We start from the raw sequence: 18,305 nt of genomic DNA, 5'->3' as shown, positions 1-18,305 counted from the left end.
CCTCCCGCCAGTCAAGCTAACGAAACCTTAGTTTCATGGGGCACTCCAACTGGTTCTCCTGCAGTCAGGCCCTCTCCCCAAAATGCTGCTATCTCACCTGAAGCGCCCATTCAGCATCCCGCTGTGACACCCTCTATGCCACCCCTTCCTCCTAAAACAGCTGATCGAAATGAAGGTGAGTCACGCTCTAAACCACAGCTACATAATATGGCCCATTCAGCTCAAGCCTACAGCTCTCTTCGCCATACTTACCACAACACAACCCCTTCAGCTCAATTCTACTCACCTCATCGTCCTACTGGCCGCAATGTAACCCCTTCAGCTCAACAACACATCTCTCAAACAAATCACCATACTTACGATAAGATGGATCCTTCAGCCCAACCCTATGTCCCTCATCAGCATAGCAACCCTGCTGATCAGCAGAAGACACCTGGAATGACAGACTTTGTGAAGTACTTAGCACGTCGCGAGCTAGTGACTACGGGTCTCACCCAGTTCGACGATCGCCCTGAGAGTTTCAGGGCTTGGCAGTCTTCCTTTCACAACGCCATCAGAGGTCTCGGCCTTTCAGCCAGCGAAGAATTGGACCTCTTGACTAAGTGGCTGGGGAAGGAGTCATCCTGTCGTGTCCGTACAATTCGTCAGGTGCATGTCAACGATCCCAATGCAGCACTGAACAATGCATGGAGTAGGCTGATTAAGTTATATGCAGCGCCCGAAGTACTTGAGAAAGCTCTTTTCAAGAAACTGGATGCGTTCCCCAAGATCGCCAGCAAGGACTACGTCAAACTGAGGGAGCTCGGAGACCTCCTTATGGAGTTCCTATCCGCGAAAGAGGACGGATACCTACCTGGGTTGGCCTTCCTGGATACCTCTCGGGGCATCAGCCCTATAGTAGAGAAACTTCCGCATGCCCTACAGGAAAAATGGATAACACGAGGCTCAAGGTTCAAAGATGAATACGACGGGTGCTTTCCACCATTTTCCTTCTTCGCAGACTTTGTCTACTATGAGGCAGAAACCAGGAACGACCCAAGCTTTGCTATCCCCAACAGTAGCAATCCTCCTGTGAAAGACAAAACAGGATATCGGAGCGGAAAAGTTCCAGTATCAGTCCACAAGACCGATGTTGCTGCAGAGACTGAGTCGGACGTCTCCTCAAAGCAGGCTGAGAACCCTGGCAAGAACTGTCCAATCCATCATAAGCCACACCCTCTGAAAAAGTGCCGTGGATTCAGAGCTAAGACACTCGAAGAACGGAAGTTGTTCCTCCGTGAAAATGGGATATGCTACAGGTGCTGTGCATCAACTTCCCATCTGGCCAAAGAGTGTAAAGTCACCCTCAAATGCAGCGAGTGTGAAAGCGACCGCCACATCTCAGCCATGCACGCTGGTCCGGCACCTCAGACACCCAAAGTTCCAGCTCCTACTTCTACGCCTGAGGAAAAAGAGGAAGGAGGACTCGCGTCTGTACCTACAGTCACGTCACGCTGCACTGAGATTTGCGGTGAAGGGCAACCACCAATGTCCTGTTCAAAAATATGCTTGGTCCGTGTATTTCCCAAGGGACAGCGCGACAAGGCCATCAATATGTATGCCGTACATGACGACCAGAGCAACCGCTCATTGGTAAGGCCTGAATTCTTTGACCTATTCGACGTCAAGAGCAGCTCCTCTCTCTATTCATTGAGAACATGCGCAGGCACCATGGAAATGTCTGGCCGCAAAGCAGAAGGCTTCGAGATAGAGTCTGTGGATGAAGGAGTTACCCTTACTTTGCCACCGCTGATAGAATGCGACCAAGTACCCACCAATAGGTCAGAAATTCCGACGCCAAAGGTAGCCCTGCTCCATCCCCACCTGAGGTCCGTGGCAAAGCACATCCCTGAGCTTGATCCAAATGCGCCAATCCTTCTCTTGCTTGGTAGAGACATCATAAGAGCACACAAGGTGCGCCAGCAGATAAACGGTCCCCATGATTCCCCCTTCGCTCAGAGATTGGATCTAGGCTGGACGATAGTTGGAGAAGTGTGCCTTGGACACGCCCACAAGCCTAAGGTGAGCACCTTCAAGACCCACGTTTTGGAGAAGGGACGCCCTTCCTTCTTGTCCCCTTGCAACAACTTCATCGACCTGAAAGAGAAAGTGTGCCACGGCGGGGAGCAACCAAGTGGTCTCGCCAACACCTGCAAGTCCAGTGCAGAAAGAGTTACAGAGCATAGCTTGGGTCAGAACCTGTTCCAAACAACAGAAAACGACAATAAGGTTGCTCAATCCATCGAAGACGTAGCCTTTCTAAAGATCATGGACTCGGGGGTATACAGAGATGACAAGAACAACTGGGTTGCCCCATTACCCTTCAAGGTCCCGCGAAGGCGACTCCCAAACAATCGGAAACAGGCACTCAATCGTCTCAACTCACTTTGCCAGACCTTGAACAGGAAACCTGTGATGAAGCAGCAGTTCCTCGACTTCATGAGAAAGGTGTTTGAGGATGATCATGCCGAACCAGCCCCTCCCCTGATGCAAGACGAAGAGTGCTGGTACCTCCCTACTTTTGGAGTCTATCACCCTCGAAAGCCTGATCAAATTCGAGTGGTGTTTGACTCCAGTGCTCAGGAAGGTGGCGTCTCCCTCAACAACGTGCTGTTAACAGGCCCAGACCTTAACAATAGCCTGTTGGGAGTCCTAATCCGCTTCCGAAAGGAGCAAGTGGCAATCATGGCGGATATCCAGAAAATGTTCTACTGCTTTCTGGTCCGGGAAGACCACCGGAACTTCTTGAGGTTCTTGTGGTTCAGGGATAACGACCCGACGAAAGACATCATCGAGTACCGGATGAAGGTGCACGTTTTTGGCAATAGCCCATCGCCCTCCATCGCCATCTATGGGCTGAGGCTTGCCGCCAAAGAGGGTGAACGTGAACATGGTGCAGACACGCAAAGGTTCATAGAGAGACACTTCTATGTGGACGACGGGCTCATGTCCTTGCCCAGCGACACAGAGGCCATCAGCCTTCTCAAGAGAGCGCAAGCATCTCTCGCCAAGTCAAACCTTCGACTTCACAAAATTGTCTCCAACAGCCCTGCTGTGATGAAGGCCTTCCCACCAGAGGATCATGCTGTAAGCATACAGGATCTAGACCTGAGTGAGGAGAGCACAGTTTTACAGCGAAGTCTTGGGTTGTGCTGGGAGATAGCAAGCGATGCCTTTACCTTCCAAGTGTCTGTGGGTGACAAGCCGTTCACCCGGCGTGGTGTCCTGTCCACCATCAACAGTGTTTTTGATCCACTCGGTCTAGCCTCTCCGGTCACAGTGCAAGGAAGAGCTCTTCTACGGGAACTTACCTGTGACACTTCGGATTGGGACACTCCACTCCCAGAGGAGAAACGAAGTGAATGGGTAACCTGGAGAGACTCACTCCTGGAGCTGAAAGAGCTGCACATCCCGCGTACCTACACACCAGATTCCCTCACTAAGGCACGCCGACTGGAACTGTGTGTGTTCTCCGACGCCTCCACCAAGGCTATTGGTGCAGTTGCCTACCTTCGAGCCATTGATGAAGACGGGAACAGCAACGTTGGCTTCGTCCTAGGGAAAGCCAAGTTAGCCCCTCAGTGTAAGCCTACCATACCTCGGCTCGAACTTTGTGGCGCTGTGCTAGCAGTAGAAATGGCAGAGCTCATCCTTGACGAGATCGACCTCAAGATGGATGCAGTCAAGTTTTACTGCGATAGCAAAGTGGTCTTAGGGTACATACATAACGAAGTGAAGCGCTTCTACGTGTATGTACACAACAGAGTGCAGAGGATACGTCAGTCGACTAAGCCAGAGCAGTGGCTCTATGTACCAACAGAGCACAATCCGGCTGATCACGCATCCAGGGGTGTCTCTGCGTCAAACCTGGCAAAAACTACATGGTTCAGCGGACCAGCCTTCCTTCAAAGATCGTACAATAGTCTGCAAGAGGAGTCCGAGTCCTTTGAACTCATCAGTCCCGAACTTGACGTCGAGGTGCGACCTGAGGTATTAAGCTTCCACACACAGGTCCAAGCGCAATTCCTCACGACAGATCGGTTCATGCGCTTTTCAACTTGGGACTCACTAGTGAGAGCTATCGCCTTGCTCATCCACGTAGTCCGGTGTCACAAGTCTAAGGACCATGCCAAAGGATGCAAAGGCTGGCATTGGTGCGAACAACCTCGCACACCCGATGAGCGTTCACAAGCCATGAATGTCATCATACAGGCCGTCCAAAGAGAAGCTTTCCCAGCAGAGTTCTCTGCTCTGACCAATGGCGAGGCTCTACCCACCAACAGCCCAATATTTAAGCTCAGTCCAGTGGTGGAAGAAGGCCTCATGAGAATTGGAGGCAGGCTCACACATGCACCATTGGAACACGCCGAAAAGAACCCCCTTGTTCTACCTAAGCGCAACCACGTCTCTGCCCTGTTAGTGTCCTACCACCACAAGCAGGTGAAACATCAGGGACGCCATTTCACTGAAGGTGCCGTAAGGTCTTCAGGCCTGTGGATCATCGGATGCAAAAGGCTCGTCAGCTCCATCATTCATGAGTGCATCACCTGTCGGAAGCTACGAGGCAAGATGGAAGAGCAAACCATGGCAGATCTGCCACCCGAGCGCCTCAGCACATCTCCACCCTTCAGTTATGTTGGGCTGGATGTTTTCGGGCCGTGGAAGGTCACCGCGAGGCGCACCAGAGGCGGGCATGCTGAAAGCAAACGATGGGCAATATTGTTTACCTGCATGAGCACTAGAGCAGTGCACATCGAGGTAGTCGAGTCCATGGACACCTCTAGCTGCATCAACGCCCTGAGGCGATTCTTTGCAATACGTGGACCTGCAAAGCAACTAAGGTCTGATTGCGGGACCAATTTCATCGCCGCTAGCAAGGAACTCGGACTGGCAAAACAACAACAAGGACCCAGTATCCAGAGATACCTGAGTGACCAAGGTTGCTCTTGGGAGTTCAATCCCCCCTACTCGTCGCACATGGGAGGCTCTTGGGAGCGGATGATTGGAGTAGCCCGACGGATCTTCGACTCCATACTGTTACAGGAGCACGTCCATCTCTCCCATGAGATCCTATGCACTTTCATGTGTGAAGTGTCTGCGATCATCAATGCCAGACCCCTTACTCCAGTGTCCACCGATCCGGACGCTCCTTTCCTCCTGACTCCCACAATGCTGCTCACGCAAAAAGGTGCTGTGCCTCCTCCACCTGGGAAATTCTCAGAGAAAGACCTCCACCAGAGCCAATGGAGACAGGTGCAAGCCCTCGCGAGCACGTTCTGGACCCGATGGAGATGGGAGTACCTCCCAACACTACAGAGCCGTCGCAAGTGGGTTGGGGCACACCGCAACCTGCAACAAGGCGATGTAGTGCTGTTAAAAGACAGCCAAGCTGCAAGAAACGAGTGGCCCCTGGCACTGGTGACCACGACCTACCCAAGCCAGGATGGAAAGGTGCGCAAGGTGGAAGTGAAGACTACAGCGCAAGGGATACCAAAGACATTCCTGAGACCAGTCTCAGCCGTTGTCCTTCTTCTTCCCAAAGAGGACTAAGTGTGTGAATAGTGTAAATGTTAGTGGCATCACAGACGCCAGGCGGGGAGTGTTCTGCCTCCCAGGCAGATTTAAGTTTTTTGGCATTTTAGCGCCCCCCTGTTTAGTAATGTGGTCAAATATGGTATTACAGCATGAAGTTAGAAATGCAACAGGAAGTAGTTTAAGCACATGTTCCTGTCAGTTCAAGCAGATGTCAGCAGATCATGAAGCTGTCTTCTCATCTATCACCATTCGTTTGTTTTGAGCCGTAGAAAGCATCGTCTGTGAGTAGAAATGTGTTAATAACATTGATATCTTTCAGTTTTCATGTATATTGAAGGAAATGTTTATGTTGCTAGATTAATATCTAGATTTCGGTTTGGTAACACCACTCAGCATAGGACATGCTTATCGTATCATGTATCTAGGTTATTGTAGATACCTGCACTTTATTTTCCACTATAATTCATGTAAATTTGGTTTAATATTCATGCTTAGTGATTGTATAAGAAATTCATTCCACTTTATTTCTGTATTATTTCAGTTTTACACCTTGTCTGACAACAAGAGTCTATATAAAATCTTGGAGCTTGAGACGCTACATCCTGACTCTCGTGTCATCATTCAGGGAGTTTGGCTGGCTGTCTAATTTTGGTTATGAACACCATTAGGAGGGCAGTACAAGTATTTTGACGTTACAACCATTGTTGAGTGTCAGCTTTGTCACTGTTATCATCTCATGAAGTTGATAGATAGATAGATAGATAGATAGATAGATAGATAGATAGATAGATAGATAGATAGATAGATAGATAGATCATTTGGCGGGAGACGTTTCGATACTACTTGGTGTCGATTTATTTCGGTCGATACCTTAAAGGTATTGAGTAAAGATACCCAGCCCTACAGGTTATGTATAATCACCCAATTTCACAGCATTTGGTAAAACAAGACTCAGAATCCTAGCAGCTCTTTGAGAATGTACTTAGACACAGCAGTGCTTTGAGCAACAGTCAATGCTAATGTCAGCATGTTTACCATTTTAATTTCAAATATTAATATACTAACATTTGCTTATTGGCAGTAAACACATCTAAGGCTGAACTTAATGTCATTTATTTTGCAGGTGTTATCGGGCAAATGTTGACCTGATGACAGCATACACTGGGACATAAGAAGAGGGTTTCAACTTTCAACATGGAAAAGAGAGCAGTTTTGAGATCAGCCAGGCTCTATTTTGTCAGTTAAACACAGCACAGTCCATACACACGCACACACACACACACAGCTATTCCATATATTGGTAGCTCTCTACTACTAACATTGGTAGACTATGAATTCTGAGCTCTATCTGAACGCAGCTGCTTTACGATCACGCTTTAATTTATGCTTTTAAGCCACTTGAAATTTTGTTATGTTTCAGTCTGTTTCAGTTATTGCTTGTGGTTACCAGAGGAGGAGACGCACACACACACACACACACACACACACACACACACACACACACACATACACACACACACACACACACACACACACACACACACACACACACACAAAATTACACACACATACACACACATACACACACACATATATTTAGATGCCAGACACCCTCCTCAAGCCTGTCTGAGTTTACCTTGGCAAAGACATCAAAAACAGACAATTGTGTGTGTGTGTGTGTGTGTGTGTGTGTGTGTGTGCAGTTTGACTGACTACACAGAGAGAATCAGTGCTTTACCCAGCGACACCTCACGTCCTCAACATTCCTCTACAGTACAACAAAAACATTGTCACTGTTCCTCCTAATAAAAATAAAGCTGCTTTGGCTATGAATATTTAACACTACTTTTACTGGTTATAATAATGTTACCAATAAGTAGTAACAGAGGTAAAAATTTAAAAATCACTGCAGCTGAGTTTAGTTTGACCTCATTGACAGAGAGAGAGAGAGAGAGACATAGAGGAAGAGTTATAAAGCAGGGGGAGGGAAGGAGAGTGAGTCATACATGTGGACGTGGCTTCCCCCTCTCTCTCTCTCATTCTCTCTCTCTCAATCGTCGTGTCTCCTTTTTTTTTTTTTCGTCCGTCCCCTCTTTTTGCTTACCAAACCAGAGCAAGGCCTTCAATTATCTGCTTTTGGCACAAGAGAGAGAGACTGTGCACTGAAAAGCCCTTCATCTAGTCACTCCCTCTCTCTCTCTCTCTCTCGCTCTCTCTCTCTTAACCCAGGAAATTCCTTTATAATGTTCATGAAGATTAAACTGATTCTGACTCTCCGTCTTTCTCTCGCTCTTCTCGCTTGTAATTCCAGTAGGTGGTTTTAATAACAGGTGGCAGCAGAGTGTAGTCAGTCTAGCCCACAGGCCTGCACTTTACACACACATACACGCCCATATGCACACTGATTAACTGCTTACATCCTTCGGGGTGATCCACACTGCTAGCATGGGTTTTGTTGCATCTATAGTGATGTATAGTGCATCTAAGTGTTTTAGATGTTTGATGAGTGTCATTCATTTGTCTCAGAACAGATTTGAACACATACGCCTCCATTTCTAAAAATGTAACAATTAACACCAACTGAAACTACACACAATATACTTTCTATATGCTGAAAAGTACAGTCCTACAACTAAAGCTATGACCAAAATCTCATATCCTGATCTAGGTAATTTCATTTATCAATAACTATACCTATCTTAGTGATAGAGCCCATTCTAAATTGAGTAAATATGTGGTTCCCGACAGCTAAACTCGTACCGTTACATAAGTGCGATAAAAGCTTTGCAAATAAAAAGCCAAGAAGAGTCATTTAAAAATGTAATCCAAACTAAAGATGGACGGACTCCAAATGATGAAAAATACTGCCGTAAAGAGAGTGATTTACGTCATGACCATATACACGATAGAGCAAAATATGAAACGTAAGATGTTTTTCTCATCACATGATACATATCATCATATCAATATATATCGTCTACTGTATATCTCGATATCGACAGCCCTACCTAGAACAATTGGTCAGATGTGACCTTTGCTGTGTTGTTGGTAGTTGACAAAAAATTATGGTATCATTTCATCTTCTATCAGTGGGAGTGGCCTTGTTTAAAGATAATGTCAACTACGATTTAAGATAAACTGCTTCAGTAAACATAAAAAACTTTTTTAAAAAGTATGCTGTCAGCATTGTGAAAGGTGCCTTTTGCTAATTAGAGTGTAAGTAAAATGTTTGGGAACCGCTGGGTCAGGTAAGGTTGGGGTTAAGGCTTCAAGACATTTTAAGTTTAAGAGTTACACCATGTCCTAACAGCACAAGAGCGTCGGACTATCACATCGCATTGTGTTACATAGGACGCTCTCTGTCCACACTGAATCTTTTAAATATATACTTTTGTTTCATCATGTAAACATACCACGTTAGGTAAAGGTAAGTGGGACCAACTAGCTAAACTATGTCAGTACCATGGTCACGAACACTGACCAAGGTACATCACAAAGTACAGACACAATCAGAAACCAATCAAGTAAAAGATGGGCGAGTACTTGCTGCCCTATGTTTGTACTTTTTAAACAGAAAATATAGTTTTACATTGTAATATTTAGATGTTTCTTTACCGGAAATGACAATATAGCCAACAAGAACAAGAATCACCAAAAGCCGCGTCAATGCCATCTCCCTCCAGACAGCTGCTACGTTTTTGTAGTGAAATGAGGAAGTATCATAGAGATAACTAGCAATAACGAAATGAGTCAGCAGTTTCTTGTCCATGACGTGCTTTCAGTGCAAGCAATAGAAGCTAAAAAGAATTTTCAATCCCACTGCTGTCTCATCCAAGATGATCTTTCCCCTTTGTGGTTTATTCTACATAAGTATATTTGGATATCTGTTATCAGAGCCATGTGACTATGGAGATCACTGTAAATCTCTTTGTACAGCTTTTTGGCAAATAAAAGGAACATTAGACTGCAATAATCACCTTATTTTCCTCATACAGTAGTATGAGGAAGTAAAGCCAATGCCAACAAAACACATGGAAAAAGTCAAATTAATGGGGAAATATCAGAAACTGTCTTATCATATGAATTGCTGAGTCATGACAGCTGGTTCTTGAGACTGTGATGGATGAACCCTAGTTGGAGTTGCTGTACATTGATAATTGATATCACTTTCATGTCTGTCAAGAAGGCATGAATGAGCTTTAAAGGTGCTGCTTGGTAGATTTTGTTACTATTGGACCGAGTCACAAGTTTCCAGTCTTTGTGCTAAGATAAGATAGCAGTAGCTTCATATTTAGCTTTAGCTTCCAACAGCTAAAGGAATTATCATTGTGGAAGTTGATATCAGTGTTGCATCATTCTTTGTCATGCTTTGATGTCCTTAAAAAGTGAGTACATCAATGGAGAGGGTATTTGTGTATTGCAACCACATTGGAGTACACAGTGGGACAACAGAGGCCAATTAACTGGTGGTCATTTCCTGTTGAACACCAAACACATACACACACACACACACACACACACACACACACACACACACACACACACACACACACACACACACACAGGCCCAGGTGAAACACATGATTATTAGTTGTAAACCACTCGTTCCTACCGTACACACACGCAGTAAATGATTATTAGCGAGAGGCCCCTTCACACACATATATATACACACACACACAAACATGCATATGTACACACACAAAATACACCACATTAAACCCTTAAACTCTTCTCCCGTCTTTGCCAGTAGCGTAAACTTCAAACAACCAATAGCTTCCGTTCATAAAGAGCCCGTTACACACACACACACACCTACCTACACACACACACACACACACACACACACACACACACACCTTTAACTATTACTGACGCTCTCAAAGGCAGTAATGAGAAAGCAGCAGGTAGGCTATCCTTTTCATCCTCCCTCTCTCTCTCTCTCTCTCTCTCTCGCTCTCTCTCTCTCTCTCTCTCACAAACACACTGTCTTGCTGTGTGTGATGACAGACAGCTGTGTATTCAGGTTTTACAACCAGAGAGGAAGCGCAAAGTCGACAGCAGAGCAACATCAAAGCGGCTGCTACTGTACAGTTAAGTTTCATTCAGTAAAACAGGATTCAGTTTAAGCCAATCAAATGTCTTACAGCAATATCACTTGAGTTGCATTCATTTCATTTGAAGACATTAAAACGTGCAGTGACGACAAAGACAGTTCACCATAGATGTAGTAATTTTATTCAAATGTTTGTTTCGAGAGCCACTTATTTCTAATCTGTAATCATGAATGTACTGTAGTCTGCTGGAGTGTTGATGGATGCCCAAATTTCACATGTAGGCCTATACACATTAGTGAGAACACAGCCTGTGTGTCTTATACGTATATAGTCACACAAACAGTTCAGCTAACATCTGGAAGTACTACTTTATTAGAATCTAAAAGGAGAGTCCACTTTGAAGTGGACTGGTGCAGTTTGATGGAGGTGTGAGAAGTCACGCAGACCAGCTGCAGCCACTATGTGAAAGTAGATATGTGATTTTAGCATGAATTCACAGGTAAAAATGACTATTATATGGATCAATTATGTTATTTTCGTGTCTATGTGGTTTAGTCAAATTTAAAGAGGTTAAAATGTGAAAATACACAAATACATTTTTTTAAATTAAGTCATTATTTGTATAAGTCCACTTAAATACACTGTAGGTGGATCAAATATGTAATATTTATCATTCTTTTGTGGTTACACCATTTGACATTTTCATGAGCATTCAGTCTTACTTTTGGTGAAAAAAATGGTGCAAATGTCATTTCAAACATAAAACCAACAAAAATACTAAATGTACAAACAAACCTGATGATATTTTTGAATTGCTCATTTTTATTTGTCAGTGACCCATATTTGCTGATCATGATATATAATATAGCAATATATAGCCTACAATGTCTTTTTGTAACGATGCAATTGAATGGTTTGTGGGGGATTGTGTGATGTAAAGGAGGTGAGATGAGTTTTTTCCCAGTTTTTTAGCAGCTCCCCAATAAACTGAGTGAAACATAACGAACACACACTAACTACCTCCCCCATAATATTACGCTGACTGTCCACTGAATGAGTTACCTGTCAGTCTGTAGAACTGCATGTCCACAGCTCTTGGTTTGAGTATAAAATGTCATTTTGAACACAAACCAAGACAACAAAGTGTCCAAATATGGATGTGCTGCAGATTTTGTGGCACTTCTGTACTCATTAACCCTTGAATACTGTTCATACTGTATTCTGACCCTGCTTAAATATTCCCTTATAATTAATGCCTATACCAAATTTTAAAACAACAAATATATTTTGTATTCATGTTTTCTGTAGATTTGACACTATTATGTTAGTGAAAATACATTCACACTCTTATGATCTTATGTTATCTAATATGAGAACATAACAGCCATAATTATTTCTGTTAATTTAGTGAAAGTGAAGGATGCAACCACATTTGAATGGTAGGCTTTAAGACCTTTAACACCCTCTTTGTGGACAAATGTATACCAGCATTTTTTTTTGCATTATAGGCCACTATAGGAAAAAACATTTCAGGCTTAAAGAATGTAATTTAAGTGGTTTTTGATTGCTTTTAAATGTCAAAATGGGTCAATGGACCCAAACCGTATAAAAGGGTTAAGCCGGTAATTTTGTCCATCATAAAAAAGTATTACTCAGCCTGAAGCTGTATGGTTGTGAAGGGACCTTTTCGAAATGATGTCATTAGAGTTATCGTGGCTTTGGCTTGTAGTCTTAATATTATAAGAAGTGTCACAGCAAAGATGCTTTTTGAGTTGCATTATGGGAGGTGTAGGATTCTATTTTTAACGTTACTTTGTGTAGAGTACGGAGTTATCGTGTGTTTAAAGTGATGTTTGCTTGTTGCAGCATCCTGGCTGCATTGTGACTGAAACTGCCAACAGTTCAGATCCAGATCAAGAGGAACTCACATCCGTGTGTGTGTGTGCTTGTGTGTGTATGTGTGGTTGCACTGAAGGGAGCTCCACCCAACAGTCTGCGTCCACTGACCACAGTATATGAACTGAGCACAGAAAGCAGTCAGACAGTCAGTCAGTTAACAGTCACAGCAGTGCAGGGTGTAATGACTGCTTCTATTCCAGTCTGTTTGGACAATACACTGCCATCCAGCCAAGGACACACATACACACACCCTTTTTCTTTTCTTCTTTTTCTTCTCTACTGCATTATTTTTCTCCTTTCAATCTTATCTTTTTTCTTCCATCTCCTCTGCTTCTTTCTCCTCTACATATTTGTATGCTTTTTCACATTCAGCTCATCTGTATGACTCACTGACTCTTGCAGACACTGAGCTCAGCCCAAAACCCTGAACTGAAACGTCCTCACTCCCAAGATAGTACTTGGCCTGTTCACTACTGAATGTTGCTTAGTGGTCAAACATCACTGCAGCAACCTGTATACAACATTCATTCACATGCACGCTCAGAATGACAGTGTTATCACCACGATTACTATCTTCATTTAGCCCTTTACATTTGTTATATGGTCATGAACTTGAGTATTGCACACATGCGTTGGTTTGTTTGACATTTCACTCAAAACCTCAGATGTCAACCTCACCGAAGTCAGTAGGATTCAACTTCTGGGTACCATGAGCGTTCAGTCAATGTGATGGCAAACTGTCCAACAACTGTTGAGACATTTCATTGTGGACCAAAGTGACCAACAAGCCACCTTTTCCATCCATAAATTCACCATCATGGCTTAAAATGCAAGGAAGAGCAAAAGTAAGAGAACTTTACTGAAGTCAGAAATGGTGGAAATGGTGGCTTGTTGGAAAAACAACCACAAAAACTTCAGTGTCTTCTTCCACCTCTACATGTCTCTTTCATACAGTGATTCAAACAGTGGGTCTCTTCACAAACTACACAAATCTGTTCTTAAGCACAAATCCAGGATTCATGAATATGTACTTACCTGAATTTGTTCTTACTCTGCCAACAAACTCAGAACTACATTAGACCATAGACAACAAATGATCAAGTCAATATGTATTCAATGTAAACAGTATATTATTTAAAGGATGATTGACCATAAATGATCATCATAAATGTAACAAAGTTATTAATATATTAAAATTGTCCTGTTACAACTTTTAGATGACAATAGCTTATATATCAGAGAGCCCATATTGGAATATGATTCATTTCCATCATCAGATTTGTTTGTGATATATGCAATAGTTACCAATACTGACCTGTCACAGCCTGATAGGTCAGTCGTGGTGCTCTGCTTTCACCACATTATGGTCTGTTGCAGCAGTATAGATTTATTTAAATCAGTTCCACAGATATTTACATTTACCAACTTTATATTTTTATGAGTTGTAGTGGTTCAACAGGTATGCAGGCTTGTTATAGGGTTCACAGTCAGGCCAATGGCATGTATACCAGCCAAATCTACATCTGAAACTATGTTTGCATTTGCATTGTATTGTATTGTAGTTTGCATTGTAGCAGTAAAGTGTTTCTACCATCACATCATCTTTGCAGTGGATGACAACTCTCTCCACTGCTGCACCACTCCAACAGAGCGTTCCTTATATAGAGAAAGGGGGGTGTGGTGGTATGCTAATTACTGATAGCAGGTACTGTACACACCTATGAATTTAGAATAATTCTCATTCACTAACATGTGAACTGTGGTAAGAACAAAATTGGATGGTGTGCATGTGTCATGAATTGAACTGTAATTTTGCATGGCCAAGGTAAGAATATTTCTAAGCACATATTAGTGAGTGAGGCCCATGGTGTTCACAACAGTGTCAAACACCAACAAAAAAGCCACAATGACAGCATACAGTCTCATCAAACACAATAATTTACCGCATCTAATCCAGTATAAGTCAAATGTGTGAAATAGTCACCGTCCTTAAGATTCAGTGAAGGTGGAAAACACATGTTGAAGAAAACTTTGGTCTATGACAAAGTTCTGACTTTTTAGTTCTTATGGCTTTTTATGGACTATCACATGTGCTTGTGCCTCAGTTCTCAGCGTGAGCATTGTGTTATATTGAGTACAAAGAGTGTTTTACTCATGTGCAAAAATGATATCTTGTAGAGAAGTGATTATCAAATGAACAGTATTTTGGTCTGAGCAAACAAAATTCCTTAATAAGTGAATAATGCTCAATAAATGTTGTATTTTGTGTGCTCAGAATTACATAATCATGACTGCAGACAGCATCCCTAACAAAAAAGATCACTTGAAAAAGTCACAGAATTTAAAATTGTGTACATTGGTATGCCTGGTTTAAAAATGTCAATATATCATTAGGCTATTTTATCACAGAACATATGAATGTATGTACTTGTTTTGTCTAATTATTCATTCATTTATTTATTTTCCATACTGATTATCCTCCCCAGATAGCAAATTTGCTGCGACCCAGATCCAACCCACACCTGACACTTTCAGCACTTTCAACCGGCCCACATACTGTACAGCATGGAATGATGCCACTTGGGTGGTCCGTTCCTGTTTCCCCAAATCTGGGCCACAAGCAAGAAATAGCAATATTCTATGTCAACGAAGTCAAAACAGATCAACCAAAACTGGCCCACAACCTGAATACACTTACCTGAGAGCGCCACATCTTTACCAAAATAAAGGCCCACATTTGATCCAGGCCAGAATAAGACCAGCAATACCGCATCATTGTGTATGCTATCTAGATCTAGAGGGTCGCAGGGGGGTTGGAGGCAATGCCGAGAGGTTGTATACTCCCTGGACAGGTCACCAGTCCATCATGTAGGAGGCAAACAACCATTGACATTCAACAAACTCACAAATTCACTGCTTCTTGGGCTCATAGATGGGTAAACACGTATGTTACAATTGAGAATTAGTTTTAACGATGTTGAGGAGGAGTTGTATAATATGTGTAAGCAACTCTGTGTTCGTGTCTCCCAAATCTCTCCAACCCCCCACTGCACACAGACACAAACACACTATTCACATTGTCATACTCTTGAACCCATACTAGAGGGATAAAAATATATAGTACGGAATTTAAAGGCTTTGAAGAAGGAATCCGCCAGTGCAACATGTTCTCAAGACGAGCCAATGAGGACTCAGAGCCAAGCGGGAGCTAATTTGAGAGTGTTAATCGTGTCGTTTTTTCGTGAATTGTAGGGATTTTGAGGTACAGTTAGTAATTCGGTCATGCTGCGATAATCTGTTTTAGCTCTGGTAGTAGTCTGTTTTAAGAAACTGTGCCTCACTTCCAGCTCTCATCCAGTCTGGATGGAGAGAACGTGCACATATGACCCAACAGGTCATTTCATCCTACCAATGAGACTGCTGGAGGACGGGGTCTGCTACTACCCATAATACATAGCTGCCTGTTTCCTGTTCAAACATCTCCATCCATAACTGTGATTTATTGAGAACAATTGCATCTTTTTTTTTTCTTCTCTCCTCTTCATCCTCTACATCTTTCTGTCATCCGTCCATCCCTCCCTTCCACATTCTTCCCCGCGCCTCCTCGCCTCTGCGAGATCTGGTTTTTAACGACACAGTCGGGGAAGTAAAGTGAGGAAGAGCCTCGCTCCCAGGGGGGAAACAGCTGGGAGGAACTCATGATGAGGGTTTAGGACCCCTCACGCCCCATCCTTCCCCCTCCCCAAACCCTTTGCCCCCCCCCCCTCTGTTGAAAGATGGGCGGCACAAACCAAACAGTACTAACACCTGGACAGACAGCCGCCTATCAGTTAAGCGTGTGTTTTTGTGCACAGTGTGTGTGTATGTGTGTATGTGTGTGTGTGTGTGTGTGTGTGTGTGTATGTGTGTGTATGTGTGGTTTCAATGGTAAATGTCACATTCACAGTTATGCAAACAAGCAGGAGATAGAAATATATATATGTGTGTGTGTGTGTGTGTGTGTGTGTGTGTGTGTGTGTGTGTATTTTTTTTCCCAACTGTATTATTGTATGTGGATTATGTATATAGCCTATTATGATACCATTGTATGACTAATGTAAAAATAGTAGGTGTCATAAGCAAATGCTTAAGCCTTTTTTGTCAGAAACTGCTTAATTTATTTAATTATTTTTCCCTTTTGGCTTATTTCTAATGGAGATGAAGGACAAGGAAAAAGGGCATCAGATTATGTCCTTTATCTACACATGTATACTTGAATTAAATGACTGAAATAAACTAAAGTAAACTAAGCTGAAATGTTTGCTGTAAACAGCTGTCTGCTAATAAAGAGGAGTTGCAGGTCAAAAAAGCATAGCCTAGCATTTATATAGTGCATTTTAACAGCAAGGCAATTCAAGGTACTTTACATAAAACATAAAGTGCATCAGGACAGAATATAACCGCGCCACATGGCAACATAAAAAGACATTTAAAAAATTAAATTAAAAGCTTGGAACAGCAATCTTTGGTGACAATACTCTGTGGAGTCATCATTAGGGAGACACCTTGTACACATAATTATTTGACCAAATGTTAATTTAAAGCTGAAATAAGTTGGAAATGTTTTAAAGTTGTCAAAGTCACAGCAAAGTCTCAAAGTATCCACAACTGGACAAAGAAACATGAAATGTGTTTGTCGGATGTACTAATCCTATTATATGTATCTATCTAAAGCATATACTGGATTAATTCAACCAATGTTAAGTTGTAACTTGACTTAACTAAATGATTAATCATCAAATTCTACATTCTGTTGTACGACTGTAAAGCAGAGGCTCCACACAGTTGCCTTGAGCTGGATTTCTGGCACTGCGTAATGGAAGCGATTTGTTCCCCGGCAGCTTTCACAGTAAGGTGATGGTATCTCCAGAAGGATCAAAAGTCACCCTGCCAAGCTTACGAAACACCTCGTGGCCTCATCATAAACCTGCACAGGGTCTCAGGTAGTGGTGACCTCTTTAACTTGTTTAATCCTGATCATTATTATTACAACAAGTGGCAGCATTACTATTATTAGTCTCTACTCCCGACAAAAACCTTTCATTTCTCCAAAAGCTCAGCATTTCAGGAATTTAGAAACACGTCTACGCTTTCTGATGGATGGAGGAGTCTTTTTGAAGTTATATAATAAGCTTTGGATATGATTCAGGGCTGTGAAAGTCACATGAAAAATTTGAGTCTGTGCCTCAACTTTTAGTTTTTACCTGCTTCACATCACCTCTGCCGTCTAAACCTTTGCATCCAGGAATCCAGATGTGTGCTGTGAATTTTGAGACGCCAGTTAAGAATAATATTTCACCGATTTTAAATATATTTTTGCAGAGAAATAGAATATTGGTCAAGAAATGGCTGGGTCAGGTTTTAGGAATGATTCTGCATGACACAATTTATATCTATTACCAGCACAGAAAGTAGTGTGTCCTTTATGTAGCGAGGTGGGACGTGTACTAGAACGTATGCAGGGAACAAAAGTTTGTGTCCCGCCACAGATCTGAAGTTAACATTTGCCCTTTAATTAACTTCAACAACAAATCCTCTCTGACCTCAACCAAGTGTTTTAGTATATTTACAGCATGTAGCAGCGAGTGCCGATTCTAAAATTGATGGCATTGGACATTCAAAAAATATTGGTGAACACAGTCTGTGTCGTCCAGAATTGTTCAATATCAATGGTCTCATCTGGCATACATTTAAATGTTTGCAAACTCATTATAGAGACATAAAACCAGTTGAACC

The sequence above is a fragment of the Scomber japonicus genome, chromosome 18, assembly GCF_027409825.1.
Source record: "Scomber japonicus isolate fScoJap1 chromosome 18, fScoJap1.pri, whole genome shotgun sequence".
NCBI classification, from domain to species: domain Eukaryota; kingdom Metazoa; phylum Chordata; class Actinopteri; order Scombriformes; family Scombridae; genus Scomber; species Scomber japonicus.
The sequence above is the reverse complement of the archived record's forward strand: the minus strand, read 5'-3'. Positions refer to the sequence as shown.